At 39.4% G+C, this 18,275-nt stretch overlaps 1 pseudogene; it reads right to left on the bottom strand.

Moving 5' to 3' along the window:
• Positions 1 to 2,530: 2,530 nt before the first annotated feature.
• LOC105500858 lies at positions 2,531 to 9,297 on the bottom strand (annotated as a pseudogene).
• Positions 9,298 to 18,275: the final 8,978 nt, after the last annotated feature.

Below are 18,275 nucleotides of genomic sequence, written 5' to 3'. Positions count from 1 at the left end.
ATCCAATTATTCCTATTGTTTCCTGTTGTTTTTAAGAAGACAAATTCTATAACGAAATCTCTTATTGTCAGTCATGTCCTAGAGAGGACAGCCATCATTGAGCTTTGCAGCAATGCTGTTGTCCCTAATAATAGAGTGCCTTCCCAGTTCTTACGTAAAACATCATCAGCTGGTGAGTTTTCTGATCTTATGTCACAGATCTTCTCTACAATGGTCATTTTCTAACAAGATATTTCTGCTCCCCTTTTGACACAGCCCTGACAGAATCTAGTCCCCAGATACTCTGCAGGCTTTTCCTAGTATATGCTGAATAGGCCCCTTTATTCCATTAGCAGGACCAGAACTAATTTTACTTAACCCTCGTTAATAATCTGATGACCACGAAAAGAATAATGGATAGATCCCTAAAAAGGGGTGGGCTCTATTCTCAAGGAGGAGGTACATAATTATGCTACATAAGGGGTAAGATTCAGACTTATATGAAAAGTGTGAGCCCTTTCTGCAGGCCCAGGGAGTTCTGGAGATCTGGGGTTTTATCATTCTCAAGGACGCTGACTCAGAAGTTCCTCACTCCAACTGTGAACATTGTGTATCATCCCAATCAGTGTTCTTATCTGAATTGCAGAGTTAAAAAAAAAACTCTACAGAAAGAGCAGAATTATGAGGTTGAGAACCCAACCTGCCTGGAAATAGTCTACACTTATAATTAAATTTTGTACCTTATTTTAAAGTTTCTGCCCTTGAAATACCAAAGATAAATATCTTTTTCAAAGCAGCTTTCTCACTTTCACAGTCACTTAAACTTTGATTAACAATGTCAGTCTCTCCTTATCTTTCTCCAATATATATTTGTAGCATTTAATAATAACCATGTGATACCACAGCCCTATGACTGCCAGTTCCCACCACAGCTCACAACTGTTCTGAGCTATTGCACAATTCAGTTCATTTCATTTCATCAGTATCACATCTGAATTCCTCAGTAGTCAATTGTAGTACAACTGTAGTGAGGGACCGTCACTACTCTATGTGCCTCCAATTCTCTGGTCCTCAAGGCCCATCAGCCAGCAAGTAAGTGATCCAGTTCCAAAAATCACCTCTTTAAAGACTGTCTCCCAATACAGTCACATTCTGAGGTCTTAGGGGTTAGGACTTCAACATATAAATTTTGGTGAAATACATTACTTCTCCAAATGTGGCTCACTCTAATGTAGGCTTCTCTATATATTATTTCCTTGGTTTAACTCTCCCAGTCTTTCAGGTTTGGAATGGAATTCCATTCTCACTTTCCTTAAATTTGTAAAATTGAATTAAATGGCTTTCAATTGAATTCCCACTGCATTCTTACCATTCATGCCATAAAACTTTTCAGATGTTATTTAATTATTTTCATACTCATTTACTTCCCCATTATACTATAAATTCCATATCTTATTTGCTGTCAAACCCTCAGGACCTAACACAGTACCTAACATCTACTAGCATCACCATAAATAATTTGATCATATCTTTTTATTGCATTATTAATTACTTGAAGGCAGAGTGTGTGCATTATTCAACATTGGATCTCAAATAGTGTATTAACCCATTTTCATAATGCTATGAAGAAATACACAAGACTGAGTAATTTATAAGAAAAAGAGATTTAATGAACTTAAAGTTCCATGTGACTAGGGAGGCTCACAATCATGGCAGAAAGCAAAGGAGGAGCAAAGGCACATCTTGCATGGTGGCAGGCAAGAGAGTGTGTGCAGGGGGAACTGTCCTTTATAAAGCCATCAGATATCATGAGATTTATTCACTATCATGACAACAGGATGGGAAAATCTCCTCCCATGATTCAATTATCTCCCATCAGATAACTCCCATGATACATGGGGATTATAGGAGCTACAATTAAAAATGAGATTTGATTGTGGGTACAAACAAACCATATCACATAGCATTAAAAAAAATTCCTATTTACCCAATGGTAAGTATATAACAATTGTTTATTCAAATTTACTTAATTGATTGCTTAAAACATTTTGTCAATTTTTGAAACATCTACAGAAATTTGATTGCTTCAGGGATATAGTCATTAACTCACTTTACTTGTGTAATATTTTATAAGTTCTGATTATACTTAATGATTTTGTTTTCAAAAATGGGTCTTGAATGCCAGGTGAGTGAAAGAGTTGAATTTCATAAAACATTTCTTTTAATATTAATTATTTATCTTTTAGTATTAATTATTTTCCTCAAACTAGTGTAATGAACCTTAAACTATTTGTATTATGAACTGATTTTTTTCCATTAAATTTTACTGAGCTTAAAAAAACACTTTAAAGGGTTTTTTTGAAAGAGTAACATAGTGCACCTAAAAAGTTATTTATAATACAATAAAATAAGATATTCAGGAAAGCTGGAAGGAAGGAATTAACTGGAAATATGGGAACAAATATCTTTGAGCATCATTCTTTTTTTATTTTTTAACCTCTGAACTTTGTATTGGCCTCCTACTCCCCAAAGGTACCCTGCTTCTGCTGGCTTAATGTCTGAGAACTTTGGTGTCATTGGTCTCAGACACCACTTTGCCATCCACTCTCTGGCAGGTGGTGGTGTTTTGGATGGTTTGCATAGAGCTGCTACTGTCCAGGGCATTACTAGGATTGAAGTCCTCACCATCTTCCAGCAGGGGGTGGTATGTGGTGATCTCAGCCTCCAGCTTGACTTTGATGTTCAGCAGTGCCTCCTACTCCTGGACCTGGTGCTGCCCCTCTGTCCGGGTCTGTGCCAGCTTGGACTCCAGGTGCATCAGGGTCCTGTTGAGCTGTTCCATCTGCAGGGCGTAGCGGGCCTCCACCTCCCTCAGACTGTTCTCCAGTCTGGCCTTCAGATTTCTCATCGAGTCCAGGTCGATCTCCAAGGACTGAACTGTGTGTCTCAGCTCCATGAGTATCATCTCAGCAGCTCCAACCTCGACGGACTGTGTGGTGACCACTCTGGTGCTCTCCTCGGTCTGCTGAGACTAGTACTTGCCCAGCTCCTCTCGGTTTTTCTGAGCCAGCTCATCATATTGGGCCTCAATGTCTGCCATGATCTTGGTGAGGTCCTGCAATTTGAGGGCATCTATTTCCACGGCCAACCCAGAGCTGGCAATCTGGGCTTGTAAGCCTTTTACTTCCTCTTCGTGGTTCTTTTTCATGAAGAGCAGTTCCTTCTTGAGAGCCTCGATCTCTGTCTCCAGCTGTGGCTGAGTGACATTGGTGTCATCGGTGACCTTGCGAAGCCCATGGATGTTGCTCTCTGCAGACTGGCTCATGGCCAGCTCTGTCTCATAGGTGACTCTAAAGTCATCAGCAGCAATAAGGGCATTGTCGATCTGCAGAACAATGCAGGAATTATCCACAATATTTGTGAAGATACGAGCACTCAGGTCCTCAATGGTCTTGAAGTAATGGCCCCAGTCTCTGACCTGGGGTCCCTTCTTCTCCAGGTGCTCCTGGATTTTGCTCTCCAGCTTCCAGTTCTCAGTCTCCAGGCTCCTCAGTCTGTCCAGGTAGGAGGCCAGCCAGTTGTTCAGGCTTTGCATCGTCTCCACATTCTGGATGCCTCCAATTCCTGCCAGAACCCCAGCCATTCCCACAGTCAGGACCCTGGACCCCAAGCCGACTTGGAAGCTGGTGGAGCAGGACAAGAAGATCCAGAAACCAGAGCCCCGGTGCCTGCATAGATGGTAGAGAAGGTGGAGCGAGTGGTGAAGCTCAGGTTGTCTGGGAGGAGAGCAAAAGGAGAGGACTCAGGCTTTATGAGCATCATTCTAAGAAATTAATCATAGAAATTAAAAGGTAGGAATAATTTAAATAAACACCTAAACTAATATGCTAATTTTAGACATGAATATATGAGTTAGAAAAATGTAAATATTTTCTCCCCTGAGCCACAGGTTTCATAACAGCAGCAAATCATATCCTTATACGTTTTCTATAACCCTATATTCTCAAACAAAATAAATCTTGTTTTAAATACTTGAACTCACATATGTATTTATGAGACAATGCAAATCTATATCACCTTTTAGAAAATAGTTTGTTCAAAGCCTCATATTGAATGCTTCTTGACAGGTCAAAATCCTGCAAAAATGAGATTTAAAACAAAGTGCAATAGATACTTCATCGGAAAGACATAAATGATATGGTTTAAAGGGAAAAGGTTAGTAAAATAATTTCTATTAACTCTCAGAAGTCTTATCTTTATTTTTAAAGCACTGAGTATGAGCATCTAGATTAACATAAGTAAAAAAAAAAAAGATAAAAAAGCATAGCAAATGGTTGTTTAATAGAGTTTACTGACAAAAAGGTGCATGGAATGTCAATTAATAATAAGAGAAGACATATTATATTACACTGTTTTTAATCCTTTACCAATTTTATGATACTTCTGACATAATGATCTATTTGAGCCACAGTCTAATGAGGCAAATGGGCCAATTAATATAACAATTTTTACGCTTTTAGACACAAGCTCAGAGCTTTTGTGATTTGTCCAAATTTACCTAAATAAACTGCCTCTGGTCAAAATCACCAATGAATTCTGCATTGCTAAACCATTGGTTAGTTCTCCATCCTAGTCTCACTTGACCTAGAGGAAGTATTGACCACAACTCATTATTACTCCCGTATCTTTGACACACCACTTTTATCAGTCAAGACACCACTTGCTTTTCATTTTATTCCTTCCCCACTAGCTGCTACCCCTTCTCATTCTTTTGGTTGGTTTTTCTTCTCTTTCTGACTTCTTAATATAAATGTCCCCACCTTAGTCTGCTTTGTGTTGCTAAAAGGGATATAGGGGCTGGGTGATTTATTAAGAAAAAAAAATGTTGTTTATTTGGCTTGCAATTGTGATGTCTTAAAAAGTTAAAGATTGGGCAACTGGGAAGGTCATCAGGCTGCTTCCACTTATAGCAGAAGGTGAAGGGGAGCCAGCATGTGCAGAGATCACATGTGGAGAGAGGAAGCAAGAGAGAGATGCAAGTGCTGCTAGCACTTTTTAACAACCTCTTTTCCTGGGAACTAATAGAGTGAGAACTCACTTACCCTTAAGGAAGAGCATTAATCTATTCTTGAGGGATCTGCCCTCATGACCCAAATATCTCCCACTAAGACCCACCCTACCAACACCAACACATTGGGCTTAAATTTCAACATGAAGTTTGTAAGGAACAAACATCTAAACTATAGCAGCCCCCTTTGCTTCCTCTGAGATATTCACTCCCTTATTGATTTCATTCTGCCTCCTCACTGAAAGTACCAACCATACCTCTCTAAAATGTATCTCTCTAACTGGAATTTTCCTCTTATACTCTGAATTTATATATTTGACTACCTATACAATATAGACATCTCAGGTTACACATGCCCAGAGCTGAATTCCTGATTGCCTCCCTATGACCTTTTGTACCTATTAGCTTGGTCTTCACTATAGATGGATAATCTACCTTTTAATCAGGCAGCAGATCCTATGAGATGAGGGGTGAGATTTGACCATTGGCTTTAGTAATGTACAAGTCATTGCTGAATTTGACAAGAGGTAATTTTCTTATGTAAATGCATGAGTTACAATGTCATTAAATTTCTGTAAGAGAATACATAAAAATACTTTCAAATACTGCTAAACCTTGTTACTTCCACTCCTCACACCCTAGTCAAAGCCACATCGTCTCTCACCTGGATTATTGCAGTAAATTCTCTTATTAATGTAGTATTCTGCTTCTACATTTGTTCCTCCTCCACCTAGGCTATAGATGCTCCTCAACTTACAGTGGGGTTGTGTCCCAATATACACATTGTAAGATGAAAATCTCATAAATAATTTAAAAAACACATTTAACACATTTCACACACTTAACATCATAGCTTAGCCCAGTCTACCTTAAATATGCTCAAAATGCTTACATTACCCTACAGTTGGGCAAAATCATCTAACACAAAGTCTATTTTATAATAAAGTGTTGAACATCTCATGTAATTATTGAACACTGAACTGACAGTGAAAAACAGAATCGTTGCATAAGTACTCACCATTAATGTACAGAGTTTAAAGCATGTTGGGCCTGGAGAACATCTGAGGTATTGAATTAAAATTAATTGCAGGGTGCAGAGGATGCTACAGTGACAGGATCATCAAGTTCTGTCTCTTCTGATGAGGCTCAAGAATAGCTTTCAGAGGCACTGGAACATCCACACTTGTTGATGGTTTGCCAGGCATAGTGTTCTTCAAAATTATTTTAAGTATTGGTTGTTTACCCTTGTATTAGTCCATTTTCATGGCTGAAAAGACATACTTGAGACGGGGCAATTTACAAAAGAAAATTTAATTGGATTTACAGTTCCACGTGGCTGGGGAAGCTTCACAATCACGGCTGAAGGTAAGGAAGAACAAGTCCCATCTTACATGGGACAGCAGGCAAAGAGAGAATGAGGAAGACACAAAAGTAGAAACCCCTGATAAAACCATCAGATCTCATGAGACTTATTCATGACCATGAGAACTGTATGGGGGCCACTGCTCCCCCTCATGCCATGATTCAATTATCTCCCACCAGGTCCCTCCCACAACACATGGGAATTATGGGAGTACAATTCAAGATGAGATTTGGGTGGGGACATAGGCAAACCATATCATTACATCCCTGGCTCATGCCAAATCTCATGTCCTCACATTTTAAACCAATCATGCTATTCAAACAGTCCCCCAAAGTCTTAACTCATTTCAGCAGTAACTCAAAAGCCCACAATCCAAAGTCTCATATGAGACAAGGCAAGTCCCTTCCACCTATGAGCCTTTAAAATCAAAAGCAAGCTAGTTATTTCCTAGATACAATGAGGGTACAGACATTGGGTAAATACAACTATTCCAAATGGGAGAAATTGGTCACAACATAGAGGCTACAGGGCCCATGAAAATCCAAAATCCAGCAGGACAGTCAAAATTTAAAACTCCAGAATGACCTTCTTTGACTCTATATCTCACAGCTACATCACACTGATTCAAGAAGTGGGTTCTCATGGTCTTGGGCAGCTCCTCCCCTGTGGCCCTGCAGGGTACAACCTCCCTCCCTGCTGGCATGGAGTCTGTAGCTTTTCCAGGTGCATGGTGCAAGGTGTCAGATGATCTACCATTGTAGGGTCTGGAGGACGGTGGCCCTCTTCTCACAGCTCTGCTAAGCAATGCCCCAGAAGGGATTTTGTATGGGGGCTCCTACCCCATATTTCTCTTCCACACTGCCCTAGCAGAGGTTCTCCATGAGAGCCTCGTCCCTGCAGCAAACTTCTGCCTGGGCATACAGGCATTTCCATACATCTCCTGAAATCTAGATGGAGGTTCCCAAGCATCAATTCTTGACTTCTGGGCACCCACAGGCTCAACACCACATGGAAGCTTCCAAGATTTGGGTCTTGCACCATATGAAGCCATGGCCCAGGCTCTACATTGGCTCATTTCAGCCATGGCTAGAGCAGCTGAGACACAGAGCACCCAGTCCCTAGGCTGCATACAGCTCCAGGACCCTGGGCCCAGCCCACAAAACCACTTTTTCCTCCTAGGCCTCTGGCCAGTGAAGGGGTGCTAGGAAGACCTCTGGCATGCCCTGGAGACGTTTTCCTCATTGTCTTGGGGATTAACATTTGGCTTCTTGTTACTTATGCAAATTTCTGCAGCTGGCTTGAATTTCTCCTCAGAAAATGGGAATTTTTTTTCTATCTCCTTGTCAGGCTGCAAATTTTTCAAACTTTTATTCTCTGTTTCCCTTTTAAAACTGCATGTTTTTAACACACCCAAGTCACTGCTTGAATGCTTTGTTGCTTAGAAATTTCTTCCTCCAGATACCCTAAATCATCTCTGTCAAGTTCAAAGTTGCACATATTGCTAGGGCAGGGGCAAAATGCCTCCAGTTTCTTTGCTAAAATATAACAAGAGTCACCTTAGTTCCAGATCCCAACAAGTTCCTCATCTCCATCTGAGACCACCTCTGCCGGGACCTTATTGTCCATATTGCTATCAGTATTTTGGGCAAAGCCATTCAACAAGTCTCTAGGAAGTTCCAAACTTTCACACATATTCCTGTCTTCTGAACCCTCCAAACCATTCCAACCTCTGCGTGTTACCCAGTTCCAAAGTCACTTCCACATTTTCGGGTATCTTCTCAGCTGTGCCCCACTCCTGATATGAATTAATTGTATTAGTCCATTTTTATGCTGCTGATAAAGACGTACCCAAGACTGCACAATTTACAAAAGAAGGAGGTTTAACTGGACTTACAGTTCCAAGGCTGGAGAAACCTTGCAATCATTGCAAAAGGCAAAGAGGAGCAATTTCCATCTTACATGGATGGCAGCAGGCAAAGAGAGAATGAGCAAGATGTAAAAGTGGAAACCCAATAAAACCATCAGCTCTTGTGAGACTTATTCACCACCATGAGAACAGTATGGGGGACCCCCTGCTACCCCATGCCATGATTCAATTATCTCCCACTGGGCCCTCGCACAACATTTGGGAATTATGGGAGTACAATTCAAGATGAGATTTGGGTGGGGACACAGAGCCAAACCATATCAAACCTCGTGATCATGTGGCTGATGGGGAGCTGCCGCTCCTCAGTGCTGCCCAGCGTTGCAAGAGAGTATCACACTGCATGTCATTAGTCTAGGAAAAGATCACATTTCAAAATTCAGAGTATGATTTCAACTGAACGCCTATAGCTTTAATACCATACACCACTGTAAAGTCAAAAAAATCTTAACTTGCACCATCATGGAAGGAGTCTTTATTTGCAACACAGAACTTCTTACAATCTTTTAAAATGTAAATCAGATAATCTCCTCTTCTTGGCAAAGCCCTCTGGTGGCCTGATGTTCCCCAGACTAAAGGCCAAAATCCTTACTGTGGCCTTAGAAGACTTACATGACCCCACTGCCACCTTGTAATTGCATGATATCATCTCCTACATCTTTTCCTTGCTCAGTCTGCTGTAGTCATATTGATCTCTAGGCTACTCTAGAAGCACAGAAGGCATAAACCCATCGGGGGACTTTTGCACTGGTTATTTCTCTCTGGCTCCAGAAAATTTACTGTTTTGATTTTTAATTTTTTTTTTTTTTTTTTGAGCATCACAAATAGGACTTTTTGTTTGACACTATTATAACTCTGAAATTTAAACAAATTCTTGGACTGGTGGTTTATATTCATCAGCTCATATATCTTTAGTACCTGTCTCATCCCCAGTGGATTTTCCAGAGCTGCTACCTTCACCATGACGCTCCATGAGTTTTCCCCATTCAAACGAGGGCTTCTTCAGCTTTTTACTTGTCTAATGAGGACATCATTGAGGATAAATAGACAGGCAAACCTTTTCTACGTTTTTGCAGTGCTGCCTGGAATCAATTTTGAACCCCTTCTTGCAAGTCATTGGTCAGCACCTCTTCTTGGGTCGTGATTTTCATCCTCTTCTTCTGAATTGGTGTACCTGTTGGTGCTGAGCACAGGAAGCATATATATATACACACACACACACCCATAAATAAATAAATAAATATATATGCTTCATTTACATAAATAACTTTATATAAATTTATTTGTGTATATACTTTATATGTATGTATATTTCCTTATATATGTAATATATAGTCTAATATATGTAGCATATATAGTCTAATATATATACTTCATATATTATATATTTTTTACATATATATTATATATAAAACACATATAATATATATATTATATATATATATCAACTGGGCACTGTGGCTCATGCCTGTAATCCCTGCACTTTGGGAGACAGGTGGATGGATCATTGGAGTCTAGAAGTTCAAGAACAGCTTGAGTAACATAGTGAGATCCCCATCTCTACAAAAACTACAAACAAATATAGCTGATCATGGAGGTGTGTACCTGTGGTCCCAGCTATTCAGGACACTGAGGTGAGAGAATCACTTGAGCCTATGAGGCAGAGTTTGCAGTGAGAAGAGATTCCACCACTGCACACCAACCTGGGCAACAGAGTGAGACCTACTCTCTGTGTGTGTGTGTGTGTGTGTGTGTGTATATACATATAATATATAACATATTAATGTAATACATAATATATTACATATATGTAATATAATACATTATGTAATATATAATATCATATATTACATACATGTAATATAATACATACACTATATTATATACATATAAATCTCCTTTACTCAAATATTGCCATTCTCAGTTAGCCGTATCCTGAAATTTTCATCTCCCTTCCCTTTTTAATGATTATCCATATGCCTATCACGTTCTAACACACTGGATCATTTATTTCTTCATTTATTGGCTTATAATGCCTCCATTATAATATGAGTTCTACAAAAACACACATTTTTGCTTGTTTAGTACAATGTAGCAATCCCAGTGCCCTATAACAACTTCTGATATCGTAGGTGAATGAATGAGTAATAAGTGGCAGAGTGTTTGTACAAAAAGAAGCAGAAAAATAGAAATATAGAAAAATATATTTTATTCAGCAACTAAAGAAACTATGAAGTCAAGAATAGAATAAAAGCAGATAAGATAGTTATTTGTTCATCAATCATCTGCAATAGAGACAGAGGGTATGATAAGATGCTGGAATAAGTTATACATAATAGTTAAAAGTTAAAGGCAGCACTCAGTGACTATTAGATAAGAATTGGCATGGCCAGGCACGTGACTCATGCCTGTAATCCCAGCACTTTGGGAGGCCAAGGCAGGTGGATCATGAGGTCAGGAGATCGAGACCATCCTGGCTAACATGATGAAATCCCGTCTCTACTAAAAATACAAAAAAATTAGCTGGGCGCGGTGACGGGCGCCTGTAGTCCCAGCTACTCGGGAGGCTGAGGCAGGAGAATGGTGTGAACTCAGGAGGCAGAGCTTGCAGTGAGTGGAGATCCTGCCACTGCACTCCAGGCTGGGGGACAGAGCGAGACTCCATTTCAAAACAAAACAAAAAAAATTGGCATGCCTATAGAAAAGGAAAGAGTCATGTGTTATACTGGGTTAAATGGTAAAAACAGAAACTAGGATGGCATCTTAAGAATTTAAGAAACAAAAGAAAGTATAGGTAAAGCAAAAAGGGTAATGTTTAAATGTACTTATCAGAGGGTGATATAGGGCATGAATTTATAATTGTTAGAGAAAAAACTGTCAAGCAAATAAAGTATACAACACATGATTAATAATTGAGAGCAAAATACAACAAACAAGTGGATAGGTAGAATAACATGTTTTTTCCTACGTAAGAAGACAGAAGATAGTACTGGTTATTTCATTATTTTCTTCCAGGTAAGAGAAACTAGTTTCATGTTTGAAACTTAGTTACATCTTAATGGAAAAGATGCCTCTGTCAATGAAGCTCATTAATAAAGCACCTGAAATACTAAAAAGCCAAGTACAAATGTTATGGTTGCTTTCAAAAATTATGTGAATAAATACTCACATGAAAAAAGGAAGTAGATAGGGTACATAACGTCTTGGGAAAGAAAAAAAAGAAGGTTAATTGTCTTGGAATACATTTTTTGTTAATAATTAAGAGTAGAGTGGGGAGAGGCCAAGATGGCCAACACCTGCCATCTTGGAGGCTCCCACCCAGAGGAGTGAAAACAGTAAGTGAACCTGCACCAATAACTGAAGTATCCAGGTTCTCTCTTTGGGAGTGACCAGGCAGTTGCTGTGACCCACAGTGTGAGGAAAAGCTGGGTGGTGCGATGGCCCACCTGGGAGCCACACAGGGCAAGGGAACTCTCACCCCCAGCCAAGGGAAGCTGTGAGTGATCATGCTACTTGCCTGAGAAGCCACCCTTTTTCTAGAGATCTGTGCAACCCATGGATTTGGGGTTCTCCCTGTGAGCCCACACACACCACCAGGGCCTTGGGTCCGAAGCACAGAGCTGTACAGATTCTCAGTGGCCACTTGGCTGGAGACTGACTGAGACTATCGCGTTCCCAAGGGGAGGGGTGGCCATCATTACTGTGGCTGCCTGCTGCCTAAGATGACTGAGCTCCCAGGGAGAGGGGCAGCTGCCATCTCTGCAGGTCCCGTCTGCCGTTTTTCCCCTGCTGGTGCCAGAGAAACTGGGTGCTTTGGACCCAGGAGGAATTCTCCACAGTGCAGCACAGCGGCTATCACAGAACATGGCCAGACTGCCTCTTTAGGCCAGACCGTGACCCATCTCTTTTCACTGGGTGGGGCCTCCCTGCAGGAGTTTCAGCTACTCTAGCAAGGGGTTTAGGGACAGAACTCTGACCTCCCACAACTGAGTCCCTGGGGAGAGAGGAGGCTGTGGTCTCCACAGATCAGTAGACCTAGTCTTTCTCCCTGCCAGTCCTGAGGAATCCTGGCGGTTCAGATGAACAGGATTTCCCCCAGCACAGCGCACCCCCTCCATCAAGGGCAGCTAAAGTGCTTCATTAAGTGGGTTCTGGATTCTGTGCCTCCTGAATGGGTGAGAGACCCCCAACAGGGGTGGCAAGGCACTTTATACAGGAGCGTTCCTGCTGGCATCAGGTCAGTGTCCCTCTGGAACAGAGATCCTAAAGGAAGAAGTAGGCAGCTATCTCAGCTATCTCTGCTGTTCTGCAGCCTCCACTGGTGACACCTTCAGGTGAGTAAGGGACACACGCAAATAGGATCCGGAGTGGGCCCCCAGCAAACTGCAGCAGACCTACAGAAAAGAGGACTGACTGTTAAAAGAAAAACAAATGGAAAGCAACCATGACAACAGCATCAACAAAAAAGTCCCCACAGAACTACATCCAAACATTAGCAGCCTCAAAGATTGAACCCAAATAAACTCACAAAGGTGAGAAAGAATCCACAAAATAAATAAATAAATAAATAAATACTGAAAACTTAAAAAGCCATATTTCTTCTTCTCCTCCAAATGATCTCAACACCTCTCCAGCAAGGGCACAGAACTGGGAAGAGACTGAGATGGATGAATTGCCAGAAGTAGGCTTCAGAAAGTGGATCATAATGAACTTTGCTCAGCTAAAAGAGCATGTTCTAACCCAGTGCAAAGGAGCTAAGAACCATGATAAAACATTACAGGAGCTGTTAATCAGAATAACCAGTTAGAGAGGAACATAGATGACCTGATAGAGTTGAAAAACACAACATGAGAACTTCACAATGCAACCACAAGTATCAATAACTGAATAAACTAAACAGAGGAAAGAATTTCAGAACTTTAAAGCTGTCTTGCTGAAACAAGACAGGGAGACAAGATTAGAGAAAAAGGAATGAAGAGGAATGAATGAAACCTTTGAGGACTATGGGGTTATGTAAAAAGAATAAACCTATGACTGGTTGGGGTACCTGAAAGAGATGGGAAGAGTGGAACCAAGCTGGAAAACATACTTCAGAATATCATCCAGGAAAACTTCCCCAACCTAACAAGACAGACGAACATTCAAATAAAGGAAATCCAGAGAACCCCAGTAAGATACTCCATGAGAAGATCAACCCCAAGACACATAGTCATCAGATTCTCCAAAGTTGAAATGAAGGAAATGTTTAGGGCAGCCACAGAGAAAAGCCAGGTCATCTACAAAGGGAAATCCTTCACATTCACACAGATCTCTCATCAGACACCCTATAAGCTGGAAGAGATTGGGGGTCAATTTTCAATATTCTTAAAGAAAAGAATTTCCAACCCAGAGCTTCATATCCAGTCAAACTAAGCTTCATAAGTGAAGGAGAAATAAAATCCTTTTCTGACAAGTAAATGCTGAGGGAATTCATCACTACCAGGCCTGCCTTGCAAGAGCTCCTGAAGGAAGCACTAAATATGGAAACGAAAAACTGGTACCAGTCACTGCAAAAACTGAAGTACAAGGACCAATGACACTATGAAGCTACTACATCAAAAAGTGTGCAAAATAACCAGCTGACATTATGATGACAGGATCAAATTCACACGAAACAATATTAACCTTAAATGTAAATGGGCTACATACCCCAGTTGAAAGGCACAAAATGGCAAGCTAGATAGAGTCACGACTCACTGGTGTGCTGTATTCAAGAGACCCATCTTATCTGCAAAGACACAGTTTGGCTCCAAATAAAGGGATAGAGGAAACTTTATCAAGCAAATGGGAAGCAGAAAAAAGCAGGGGTTTAAATTCTAGTTTCTGATGAAACAGACTTAAACCAACAAAGATAAAAAACAAACAAAGAAGAGCATTACATAATGGCAAAGGGATCAATTCAACAAGAAAAGCTAACTATCCTAAATATATATCCACTCAATACAAGAGCACCCGGATTCATAAAACAAGTTCTTAGGGACCTACAAAGAGACTTATATTCCTACACAATAATAGTGGGAGACCTTAACACACCACTGTCAATATTAGACAGACCATCAGGACAGAAAATTAACAAGGATATTCAGGACTTGAACTCTGCTCTGGATCAAGTGGACCTGATAGATATGTACAGAACTCTCCACCCAGAAACAACAGAATATACATTCTTCTTGGAGCCACATGGCACTTACTGTAAAATTGATTACATAATTGGAAGTAAACACTTTTCAGCAAATGCAAAAGAACCAAAATCATAACAGTCTCTCAGAGCATAGCACAATCAAATTACAACTCAAGATTAAGAAACTCACTTAAAACCACACAACTACATGGAAATAGAATACCCTGCTCCTGAATGGCTCCTGGGTAAATAATAAAATTAAGACACATATCAAGAAGTGTTTTGAAACAAATGAGAACAAAAAGACAATGTTCTGGATCTCTGGGATGCAGCTAAGACAGTGTTAAGACAGAAATTTATAGCACTAAATGCCCACATAAAAAAGCTAAAAAGATCTCAAATTGACACCCTAACATAACAACCAAAAGAATTAGAGAAGCAAGAGCAAACAAATTGCAAAATTAAAAGAAGACAAAAAATATCCAAAATCAGAGCAGAACTGAAGGGCATAGAGACATTAAAAAACCATTCAAAAAAAATCAATGAATCCAGGAGCTGGTTTTCTGAGAAAATTAATAAAATAGATGGACAGTTAGACTAATAAATAATCAAATCGACAAATAAAAAATGATAAAGGGTGTATCAACACTGACTTCACAGAAATACAAACAACCACATAAACACCTTCATGCAAATAAACTGGAAAATCTAGAAAAAAATGATAAATTCCTGGACATGTACACCCTCCCAAGACTGAACCAGGAAGAAGTTGAATCCCTGAGTAGAATAATAACAAGTTCTGAAACTGAGGCAGTAATAAATAGCCTTCCAACCAAAAAAAGCCCAGGACCAGATGGATTCACAGCCAAATTCTACCTGAGGTACAAAGAGGATCTGGTACCATTTCTTCTGAAAGTATTCCAAACAACTGAAAAGGAGGGACTTCTCCCTAACTCATTCTATGAGGCCAACATCATCCTGATACCAAAATCTGGCAGAGGTACAACCAAAAATGAAAACTAAAAGTCAACAACCCTAATGAATGTTGATGCAAAAAATCCTTAATAAAATACTGGCAAACCAAATCCAGCAGCACATCAAAGAAGCTTATCCACCATGATCAAGTCAACTTCATCCTCGGGATGTAAGTCAACATATGTAAATTAATAGACATAATTCATCACATAAACAGAACTAAAGACAAAAACCACATGATTATCTCAATAGATGCAGAAAAGGCCTTTGATAAAATTCAACATCCGTTTATGTTAAAAACTCTCAATAAACTAGGTATTTATGGAACATACCTCAAAATAATAAGAGCCGTTTATGACACACTCAGAGCCAATATAATACTAAATGGACTGAAAGCATTCCCCTTGAAAAGTTGCACAAGACAAGGATGCCATTTCTCACCACTCCTATTCAACATTGTATTGAAAGTCTGGCAGGGCAACCAGGCAAAGGAAATAAATAAAGAGTATTCAGATAGGAATAGAGGAAGTCAAAATGTCTCTGTCTGCAGATAGCATGATGCTACATCTAGAAAATCCCATCATCTCAGCCCAAAATGTTTGTAAGCAGATAAGCAAATTCAGCAATGTCTCAGGATACAAAATCAATGTTCAAAAAACACAAGCATTCCTACACACCAACAATAGACAAGCAGAGAGGCAAACCATGAATGAACTCTCATTCACAATTGCTACAAAGAGAATAAAATACCTAGGAATACAGCTAACAAGGGAAGTGAAGGACCTCTTCAAGGAGAACTACAAAACACTGCTCAAGGACATAAACAAATGAAAAAAATTCCAAGCTCATGGATAGGAAAAATTAATATCATTAAAATGGCCATATTGCCTAAATAAATTTATGGATTCAACACTATTTTCATTACACTACCATTGACATTCCTCACAGATTTAGAAAAAACTAATTTAAAATTCATATGGAACCAAAGGAATCTGTATAGCAAAGCAAAGACAATCCTGAGCAAAAAGGAAAAAGCTGGAAGCATCATGCTACTTGACTTCAAATTATATAAGTCTACAGTAACCAAAACAGCATGGTACTGGCACAAAAACAGACACCTAGACCAATAGAAAAGAATAGAGATCTCAGAAATAAGACCACAGATCTTCAACCACCTTGTCTTTGACAAAACTGACAAAAAAAGCTATGGGGACAGGATTCCGTATTTAATAAGTGGTGCTGGGGAAACTGCATAGCTACATGCAGAATATTGAAACTGGACCCGTTCCTCAAACCTTATACACAAATTAACTCAAGATGGATTCAAGACTTCAATGTAAAACCCCAAATTATAAAAACCCTAGAAGAAAATCTAGGCACTACTATTCATGACATAGGCATGGGCAAAAATTTCATAATGAAAATATCATAAACAATTTCTACAAAAGCAACAGTAGACAAATGGGATCTAATTAAACTAAAGAGCTTCTGCACAGCAAAATAAACTACTATTAGAGTGAACAGAGAACCTACAGAATGGGAGAACAATTTTGCAATCTACCCATCTGACAAAGGTCTAATATCCAGAATCTATAAGGACTTTAAATACACTTAAAATTAAAAAAAAAAAAAAGCTATTAAAAAGTGGGCAAAGGACATGAACAGACACTTCTCAAAAAAGATATTATGTGGCCAAAAAACATGGAATAAAGCTCAACATCACTGATTATTAGAGAAATGCAAATCAAAACCACAGTGAGATACCATCTCTAGCCAGTGAAAATGGCAATTCTTAAAATGTCAAGAAACAACAGACGCTGGTGAGACTGTGGCGAAACAGGGACAGTTTTACACTGTTGGCTGGAAGGTAAATTAGTTCAACTATTGTGGAAGACAGTGTGACAATTGCTCAAAGACCTACAACCAGGAATACAATTTGATCTAGCAATCCCATTACTGGGTGTATACCCAAAAGAATTTAAATCATTCTATTATAAAGATACATGCACACATATGTTCATTGCAGCACTATCCACAATAGTAAAGACATGGAATGAACACGAATGCTCATCAATGATTGACTGGATAAAGAAAATGTGATACATATACACCATGGAATACTATGTAGCCATAAAAATAAAATGAGATCATGTCCTTTGCAGGGACATGGATGGAGCTGGAAGCCATTACCCTCAGCAAACTAACACAGGAACAGAAAACCAAACGCTGCACGTTCTCATTTATAAGTGGGAGCTGAACAATGAGAACACATAGACAAAGGGAGGGGAGCAACACACACTGGGGCCTGCTGGGGGTGGTGGAGACAGGGAGAGCATCAGGATTAATAGCTAATGGATGTGAGGCTTAATACCTAGATGATGAGTTGATAAGTGTAGCAAACCACCATGGCAAACATTTACCTATGTAATAAGCCTGCACGTCCTGCACATGTATCCTGGAAGTTAAAATAAAATTAAAAAACAAACAAACAATAAAGCTCAAGTTTTATGATAAAATAAAGAATAGAGTCAAAAAGCTTATATATCTTAGGGATTATTTAACAGAATAATATACTATCCTAACAATCTATAAAGCAATTATTGAGAACACAGTGAGGTGTACTTCCTCCCATGAGCTCTTTTAAAGGTTTATTTAATGATTATCTATTTTGGGGATGGGAAAAGTTAAATTTATAATCTTATGAATTAGAATTTGATACCAGAAATCATTACAATTTCCTCCATTTCAAAGGAGAAAGCAAAACACACACACTGATATCAAGTATGTCCTTGCTTAAATTTATCAA

Source organism: Colobus angolensis, unplaced genomic scaffold (assembly GCF_000951035.1).
Source record: "Colobus angolensis palliatus isolate OR3802 unplaced genomic scaffold, Cang.pa_1.0 Scaffold69, whole genome shotgun sequence".
NCBI lineage: Eukaryota > Metazoa > Chordata > Mammalia > Primates > Cercopithecidae > Colobus > Colobus angolensis.
This window is presented reverse-complemented; position numbering and strand designations above follow the sequence as displayed.